The sequence below is a fragment of the Sturnira hondurensis genome, unplaced genomic scaffold (assembly GCF_014824575.4).
Source record: "Sturnira hondurensis isolate 20B ecotype Veracruz unplaced genomic scaffold, ASM1482457v3 Scaffold0006496, whole genome shotgun sequence".
NCBI classification, from domain to species: domain Eukaryota; kingdom Metazoa; phylum Chordata; class Mammalia; order Chiroptera; family Phyllostomidae; genus Sturnira; species Sturnira hondurensis.
This window is the reverse complement of record NW_028079127.1, coordinates 11,304,463-11,313,493: the sequence shown is the minus strand read 5'-3', so window position 1 is coordinate 11,313,493 and position 9,031 is coordinate 11,304,463. Positions and strand designations below refer to the sequence as shown.

The window sequence follows — 9,031 nt, the reverse complement described above, 5'->3', positions numbered from 1 at the left end:
TCTTACTGCAGTGGCATAGCTGGGTGTTCATTGAACCCCTTCCTCATACTGCTTGTAGATTCATACAGTTCTAAAAGGACTGTGTATATAGGGCCCGGCATAAATAACACCACTCTTTTATTACACAATCTTTTATCACAAAATCATAAGCACGTAGTGCCATAACATAACAATACCACACTCAAGCACACCAGGCTACATTTTAGGTGAAATGTTCCGATTGCAATCCACTTTGTGTGAGACGTTCACGTACCACCACCCCCCAACCACGCTCAAGCAAGCCTTACTTTTGCTGGACCCTGTACATTCCTCTGACTTTGTCCTGTGTCCCTGGTTGACAAGAAAATGCCCTTGAGGGAGGTAATGGATTTATAAATTAGAGTCAATCAAATAGACTCTTCTCTAAAGGAGAAAGCAGAGAGTATTTGAGGGCCCTTGTACCCAAGATAATGGGAAAGGGCACGTAAGAAAAGGTCAGGAACACCAAAGAAAAACATTGTCATTTCACATTTTTGTCTAGTCCTCATCCATTTCAGGAATTCTACCATTTAGAGGTCAATGTTAAATTAGTTTAATATTCTATACAAGCTTATATCCTTTCAGTCCCTTTTCTATGCATTTATACACAACTAAAATAGAATTATTTATATGTACTATTTTATAATCTGATTTTTAAAGCAAATTTAAGATTTTATTTATTTATTTTTAGAGAGAGGGGAAGGGAGAAAGAGAGGGAGAGAAACATCAATGTGTGGTTGCCTCTTGTGCATGCCCGCACTGGGGACCTGGTCCACAACCCAGGCATGTGCCCTGTCTGGGAATCAAACTAGCGACCCTTTGGTTTGCAGGCCCGTGCTCAACCCACTGAGCTACACCAGCCAGAGCTATATAATCTGATTTTTAAATTAAAGTGTATTATCTATATCTTTTCATTATATTAAAATCATTTTCAAGGATGCATTTTATCCCATTATATTGATGTATTGCATTATTTCTTTAATCAATATTTTATTATTAGATGTTGATTTTTCCCCACTTTTCTCTTTTTAATTTTCTTTCTTTTTCCACCCCCACATCCCCCCATTCACAATACAGACCAGGCAAAGGCCTGGGCCGAGGTGTGTACTGGGTGAGTTTACTCTGCCTCTTCTTGCAGGCCATGTGAGAACACAGCCTGTGGTGAGCACCGGGAGGCCTTGTTTCTTATTATTATTGTTTAAAGGGACGTGTGCTACTAAATCCATGTGCACATATATGATCAGTTACCTGTAATAAATTCATGAAGTGGAATTGCTGGGTTAGCTTAGTGAACACTTTTAAGGTTTTTTTAAAAAGGTTTTTGACACCTGTTGCCATATTATCTTTTTGATCATGCCCATTTCTCTAAATTCTGACCAATAATAACTGAAAAAAAACAAATATATATATATAATTTTTGCCAGTTTGGTAAGTGAAAAGGGTACCTTCTTTAAATTGCATTTCATTGCTTTCTAGTGAGTTGAACAGCTCATGTATTGGTCAGCCATATTTATTTCTTTTGTGAATTGCCTGCTCAAGCATTTTAGCCATGGAGTTTCTGTCTTTTTATTATCGAATTGGTAGCATTCTTTGAAAGTTAATATGAATCCTTTGTCGCATATGTTACAAATATTTTCACCAATTGTTAATTTTATTTTTAACAGATACTTTATAACACAACTTAGTTTTTAAGTGGAAATAGTAATGGCATGTTAGGGGACCTAAAATATAAGATACATTAATTAGTTAGTAATATTTCCACAGGAATTAGAAAATGACACCACAGTAGAAAAATGACATAAGGGAGAATACCAAATGTACATCTGGATCCAACCTACCTTTCTAGACTTCATTCTGTCATTTCCTCAGATGTGCTGTCCTGCAACAGCCTTCAAGACTCAGCTGTAACAGAAAGCCCCTCTGAGAAGTCCCCACAGATCTTATTTGTTTGCTTGTTTAAATTAATAGATTGACCCATAAAGCAGTTGAACAATGTACTCTGGTCTTGCTTGGGCTTACATGTTTGAGGTATGCATGGGTTACACAGTAGCTGTCACAGGAGGAGAGTAGCTTTATTAGGGCTGAACTTATGAAGAATACTATACACTACCTGTATGGACTGCCCATAGTGTTTCCACCATCACATCTTTTTGGAAACTCCACTCAATGGAGCGTCATCATCACCTGGGACTCTCAATTCTCTTCTGTTGAATAGAACTTTTTATGGTGATCTAAATGTTCTGTATCTCCACTGTCTAATATGGTAGCAACTAGTCTCTGGCTACTGAACACTTGACATGTGGCTATGTGCCATGGAGGAATAACAATTTTTTATTTAAGCTTCAAGGCAAAAGGGCTGCTCGGGCAGACTTGGCTCACCTCTTTGAAAAACTACATCAAAATTACAACTAAGATATACAACCACCATCACTCAGGAACATCAGAAATCAAGCTGAATGGAGGTCTGACAACTATGGCATTAAAGAAACCACATTCATCAAGACTGGTGGGATGGGTACAGATGTGGAACAGGCTGGTCTCTTAACAATGTGTAGTGGATGAAATTCAGAATGGATGTCATGGGAGTGAGGAGTCCCAGCCTCTCACAAGGGCCCCCAGCTCAGGGTCCCAGTGCCAGGAAGGTAAGTGCCCACAACTTCTGGCTGCAAAAACCAGCAGGGATTACATCAGTGGAAGAAACTTCTAGAATCTCAAGTAATTCCTTATAAAGAACCCACACATGCACTAACCTACTCAGATTTACTCCCTCTGAGCTCTAGTACCAGTATAGCAGCTTGAAAGACACCAGTGGTATACATGGAGAAAATGAAGTGTCTGTCATCAAGTCAGGCAGAGACCATCATCCCTTTGCTAAACCCTCTCCTACAGAGCAGGGGAGCTGGTGCCATATCTGAGACTCCATCAACCTGGCTAACACTGTTTGACCTGCTTTGCAGAACCCCAGAAACTCTGCCCTACCCAACTCACAGGCCCACTCAAGCTACTTTTCCATAAGAAGGGTTGGTCTTGGCTCCTAAATCCTATCAAACAAGCAATGGCTGGCTTTAGTGAGCCCTAGCAGCAGGCAAATTAGATTCACTGCTTGGCTTAGCCTGGGAACCTCCAAGCACAGAGCAAGTAGCAGCCATCTCAGAGTGCTTTATGGCTCAGGCAGAGTGGCCCTGGGAAAAACACAGGTTGGGGCCGACCTTGGCCTGCACCACCCAGGAAACCCCAGAGCTGGTGCACCCACAGATACAGACCATGTTGGAGCACCAGTACTCTGCCCCTGCACAGCTAATCCTCCGTGGAAAGGAGAGATTGGTGGTTAGTGGTCACAACCAGTCCCTGCAGCTTACTGGCCTGGATAAATCCCTCTAAACAGCAACCAAGTATCAACTACAACAACAGAGTGCACTCAGCCCACATGAAAGGCACATCTAGAGTACCCAGTTTGGGTTATAAGGGAGACTGTGTCACTGGACCCTCCAGGACACCTAGTACATTAGGCTACACTACCAAGACACACAGTCAAAGCAGCTCTACCTAGTACATAGGAACAAACACAAGGAGGCTGCCAAAATGAGAAGACAAAAAAAAACATGGCCCGAATGAAAGAACAGATCAAAACTCCAAAAACAGAGCTAAGAAATGGAGATAAGCGATCTATCAGATGCAGAGTTCAAAACCTCTACTTTTGTACTTACCACATCATGTCTGTCTTAGTTCAGGCTACTTTAACAGAATACCATAGACTGGTTGTAAGGATGCTCAAAGAACTTAGTGAGGACCTCGACAGCATAAAAAAGATCTAGTCAAAAACAAGGAATACACTAACTGAAATAAAGAACGATTTACATGGAAACAACTGTAGAGCAGATAAAGCCAAGAATCAAATCAGTGATTTGGAACATATGAAAGCAAAAAACAACCAATCAGAACAACAAGAAGAAAAAAAGAATCCAAAATAATGAGGATAGTATAAGCAGCCTCTGGGACAAATTCAAGAGGTCCTACATTAACACCATAGGGGTTCCAGAAGAAGAGAAAGAGCAAGAAAAAGTCTATTTGAAAAAATAATTTTAAAAATCCCCTAATTTAGTTAAGAAAATAGACATGCAAATCCAGGAAGCCCAGAGAATCCCAAGCAAGATGGATACAAAGATGCCCACTCCAAGACACATCATAATTAAAATGCCAAAGGTTAAAGATAAAGAGAGAATCATAAAAGCAGCAACAGAAAAGCAGTTAGTTATTTACAGGGGAGTTCCCATAAGACTGTTGGCTGATTTCTCAAAGGAAACATTACAGGCTAGAAGTGACTGTCAAGAAATATTTAAAGTCATGAGAAAAAGCAAGGCCCTACAGCCAAGATTGCTCTACCCAGTAAAGCAATCATTTAGAATCAAAGGGCAGATAAAGAACTTCCCAGACAAGAAAACACTAAAGTAGTTCATCATCACCAAACCATTATTACATGAAATGTTAAATGGGGCTTACTTAAGAAAAAGAAGATCAAAACTATGAACAATAAAATGGCAATAAATACAGAGCTATCAACAACTGAATCTAAATAATAAACCAAGCAAACAGGAAGAACAGAGACAGAATCATGGCTACAGAGAGGGTTTTGACGGTTATCAGATAGGAAGTGGATAAGGGGGAATGAGTGAAGAGGTGAGGGGATTAAGAAGGACAAATAGGTAGTTACAAAATAGCTATGGGCATGTAAAGTACAGTATAGGAAATGGAGTAGCCAAAAAAGCTACGCATGACCCATGGATATGAACAATGGTGTGGGGATTGTCTGAGGGAGTAGGAGTACTGGGTGCAGGGGAGAAAAATGGAAAAAATTGGGACATCTGTAATAGCATAAACTATAAAATACAATGAAAAAAAATAATGTTAGAGAGTGAAGGTACCAAAGTCCCAACACAATTAAAATATAATAACTGCTTTTATTGCAGAGAGCTTTATCAACAATGTGAGACAGGAGACTAAGTCCACCTGTGAGACTCAACAAAAGTTTCTCAGAGGATAAAATGCTGGCTTGAAAGTATCCTTGTCAATAGACAAGAGTTCCTATCCTTGACTCTGAAAGCTTTGGTTATAAATCTGAGCTCTGTCACTCTACTAGCTACAAGGGGGGACCCCCCCCCAAGATAAATAGAATTTTATCTTCTGGTGGGTGGGCCCCTTATAGTACAGTCTTCTCCTCCAGGTGAGTGGTCTAGAAACCCATCTGTATCAGTGCACCTGCTGGCATTGCTGTGAGAGTCTATGCTGGGCTTCAGTGAGTTTTGTTTTGAAGACTCTTTCAGTGCATCTGCCCATTTTATAATGGGTGATTTACAAGTACACCTGCCCACACCACGCTGAGTGTTTAGCGGTTTTTGAATAAAAATGGCATGACCCCCAGGCCCCACCCTCTGTATTCACCTGATCTCACCCCAAGCAACTTTTGTTTTTGTTTTCCTGGATGAAAAAGTTCTCAAAAGGAAATATTTTGCCAATGTCTAAGAGGCAAAACAAAAAATAGCCTAAGCACTAAAAAGTATTGAAATCGATGAGTTCAAAAACTGTTTTGAGTAGTGGAAAAAATGTCCCGATAGGTGTAATTACATTAAATGGAGAATACTTTGAAGTTTAACAAAGTAAAAACCTGTAAGAATAAATACACAATTTTTAATAAGTCAATTTGGGGTTTCATTGGGTTCCCCCTCATACCATGGCCTTGGACAAATTACTGAACCTCTGTGAATCAGGCTATCTATGTCATAGATATAACTAAATAATGTAATATGTGTAAGGTGTCCAGAGTAGTAAGTGCTCAGTAAGCATAAGCAAAAATTGTAGCAAGATGTGGGAAGTTTAAAGGGAAGCTTGCTAAGCATTGAGAGAGGACAGTCTGAACACATAGTTCTTTAGGCAGAATACATAGTATTTTCAAAGAAGAGCAAGAAAAACATAAAGGATCGAATTTTATCCTATAGTTAATGTGCAACCTTTGAAAACTTCTGTCTGCAACCCTGGCCGGTGTGGCTCAGTTGATTGGAGCATTATCCCTCAACTGAGAGTTTGCAGATTCAATTTCAAGTCAGGGCACATACTTAGGTTGTGGGTTTAATCCCTGGTCCAGTGTGTAAAATCCCAGGGCATATGGGAGGCAATCAATCAATGTTTCTCTCTCACATTAATGTTTCTTTCTCTCTCTCTCTTATCTTTCTCTTTCTCTAAAAGCAATGAAAATGTTCTTGGATAAGGCTAAAAAATAAAGACCAGGGGCAAAGATCAAAGAATAAGAACTAGAAGAACCTTAGCCTATACTTTCTACTCATTACAATTTTCACTGACCTTCTATCTCTATTGGGCATTATATTAAATTAATCACAGTGATAAATGTCTCAGGTACTTAATATGGATATTTAACTCTGGGAGAAAGCTAAGGTTTTCTTGTGGACTTACTCACTTTTTATATGTGCAGCCAAAGTGAAAAATAGAGTTAACTTGTAAGTAAAATTGTGTCATTTGTAGGTCTTCTTAAGCCTCCAACTGAAGCCTTTATAGGAAATACAAGGACAAAGAAAAGGAAGTGCCCTGCCTTAAAAAGATCATGACTCCACCTGTAGACTTTTCTGGCAGTCATTTACTCTGGACTCTGCCATCACAGAGGGTCCTACTGCATCTAATAGTCCAGCCAGTCTAGCTGGATTGCTCTTCTCTAAAGGTACATTTGTATATGAAATTCCTCCCTCACCACAATCCTCATGCTTCAGCTCAGATATTTACTTGGCAAACTCCCTGTCACTGATTAACAGGCAGCTCAAGTGTCATCTTCTCTATGACACCTTCATAAGAAACCTCTACTTTTGTACTTACCACATCATGTCTGTCTTAGTCAGTTCAGGCTACTTTAACGGAATACCATAGACTGGGTGTCTTATAAACAAAACACATTTATTTCTCACGGTCCTGGAGGTTGTTCAGTCGCAGGTGCCAGGGGACTTGGTGCCTGGTGAGGACCTGCTTCCTGGTTCATAAAGGACCGTCTTCTTATTGCATACTCACACAGCGGAGGGCATGCTGGGCTCTAAGGGAGCCCCTTTTATAAGGCACTAATTCCCATTCATGAGAGCTCCACCCTCATGACCTGAGGATTCCACTTCCTAGTACTATCACATTGGGGATTAGAATTCCAACATACAAATTTTAGGGGGGAATATAAACATTCAGTCCATAACAATGTCATAACAATTTTCAAAAATATTTGTCTCCTCCCTGGCTGGTGTGGCTCACAGGAGTGAGGACAGGATCTTAACCTTCCCTCCTGGTCTGGGCATATGCCTGGATTCTGGGCCAGATCCCCAGGTGCGGGCAAACGAGAGGCAATTGATCCACGTTTCTCTCTCACATTGCTCTTTCTCTCCCTCTCTTTTTCCCTCTCTTTCCCTCTCTCTAAGTAAATAAATAATTAAAATCTGTTTTCTTTCTAAATATTTGTCTCCCTTACTTGGCTATAATCATTTATCTTTATAATTGTAATAATACCTGGTAAAATGTCTGTTATAATGTGGGTGCTTCATAAATATTTTTGTTTGTTTATGCCTTGCCTCCTTTGAAAAAATTGAGTATGGCTTAAAGTACAATGGGATTTTCTAAAAATAATCATTGAAAGCACATAGTTAAGAAGAGAATGGACAAAAATAAACACCATTATATCAGAAAACAAGTCTCAGAGAGGTTACCACAATGAATTATAAAACTAAGCACTAAGTTTCCTGGTAGCCATAGCAAAAAAAGAAAAACATAAGGGAAAAGAGTGTGTTAATCTCATAAGATAATTAAAGAAAGTACAAGACAAAACAAACATTTCCAGAACTCAGAAGAATTTGCCTCAAGAGTCTTCATAATATTAGTGATGTTTTTCCTTAGAAGTGATAAAAACTTCCTTTGGCCATTTCTTATGTCAGTTGAATTCTCCCATTTAGTTTCATACACTATGTTCTCTGAATTTTCCTTATCTTTTTATGTTCAATTTCTACTGAGTTAATGCCCTACCTTCCTCATCTTTGCCTGGATTACTCCTTACCATTTTCCCTCCCAGGTCACCAAAGTGCTGAGTATTCTCTCTCCATCCATGTCTGTCTGTCTCTCTCTCTCTCTCTCTCTCTATCTGGTGCTGAGGTCTCTCACTATGTATCTGTATCTCTCTCTGTGTGTATGTCTCTCTCTCTCACAGACACACACAACACACACACACTTCTGCTACCTATCCTTTCTCATACTGCCATATTTGGGCATACTTCTGCCCTGATTTTTACAGATGCTAAATAGAGAAGTAGCTTAGAACTAAAAAGGGAAAAGCTGCCTGTTGCTTGCGGCATTCAATCCTCGTCAAGCTCTTCCTAGGCGCTCTCAGTTTCTTTGTTTCTACAATGAAGGATAGCTTGGGCTTGACGGTCCTTAAGGACCCTTTCCAGTCCAATTGTTCTATGATGGCTTATTTTGTTTAAAGGAGGCAAACTCACTGAAGTAACAGTAAGGAAACTAACAGAAATAATAATATCAAGCCAAAAAGCAGACACAAACAAAATAGCATCCATAACCTGTTTCATCTTCCGCCAGAAGAGTCACAGACGTCTGGCCTAACAAGACTTTTCCACGTTCCAAGATGAAATGAGATCATCATCTGATGTCCCTCGTCGGGCAGGACTGGACAGGAGAGAAAGAAGTGGAGTAGGGATCACATCGAAGACACAAAGAGGCCCTACTCAATAGGAGGAAAGACACTAGTAAAAGTAAAATTTAAAATACAGAAGTTATTATTTTACATTTTCACAGCACTCTGTATCTTTCAGATGATGTGCTTTTGTTTCAGACATGATATATGTATATCTTTTAATTGTTAATTCCTTCAGTTGTTGTATTTTCTAAAGGATATTTTATTGACTTACTGTCAAATGATAAGTTAATAAATAATATTTTATAAGGATAATTTATGTTATGGCCTTGT

At 39.4% G+C, this 9,031-nt stretch overlaps 1 non-coding gene across 1 annotated transcript; it reads right to left on the bottom strand.

The window, feature by feature from the left end:
• Nucleotides 1-1,070: 1,070 nt before the first annotated feature.
• LOC118989693 (small nucleolar RNA SNORA51) lies at nt 1,071-1,196 on the bottom strand. The gene has a single exon (XR_005067067.1). It is a non-coding gene; the product is annotated as a small nucleolar RNA SNORA51 (small nucleolar RNA).
• Between the last annotated feature and the right edge of the window lie 7,835 nt (nt 1,197-9,031).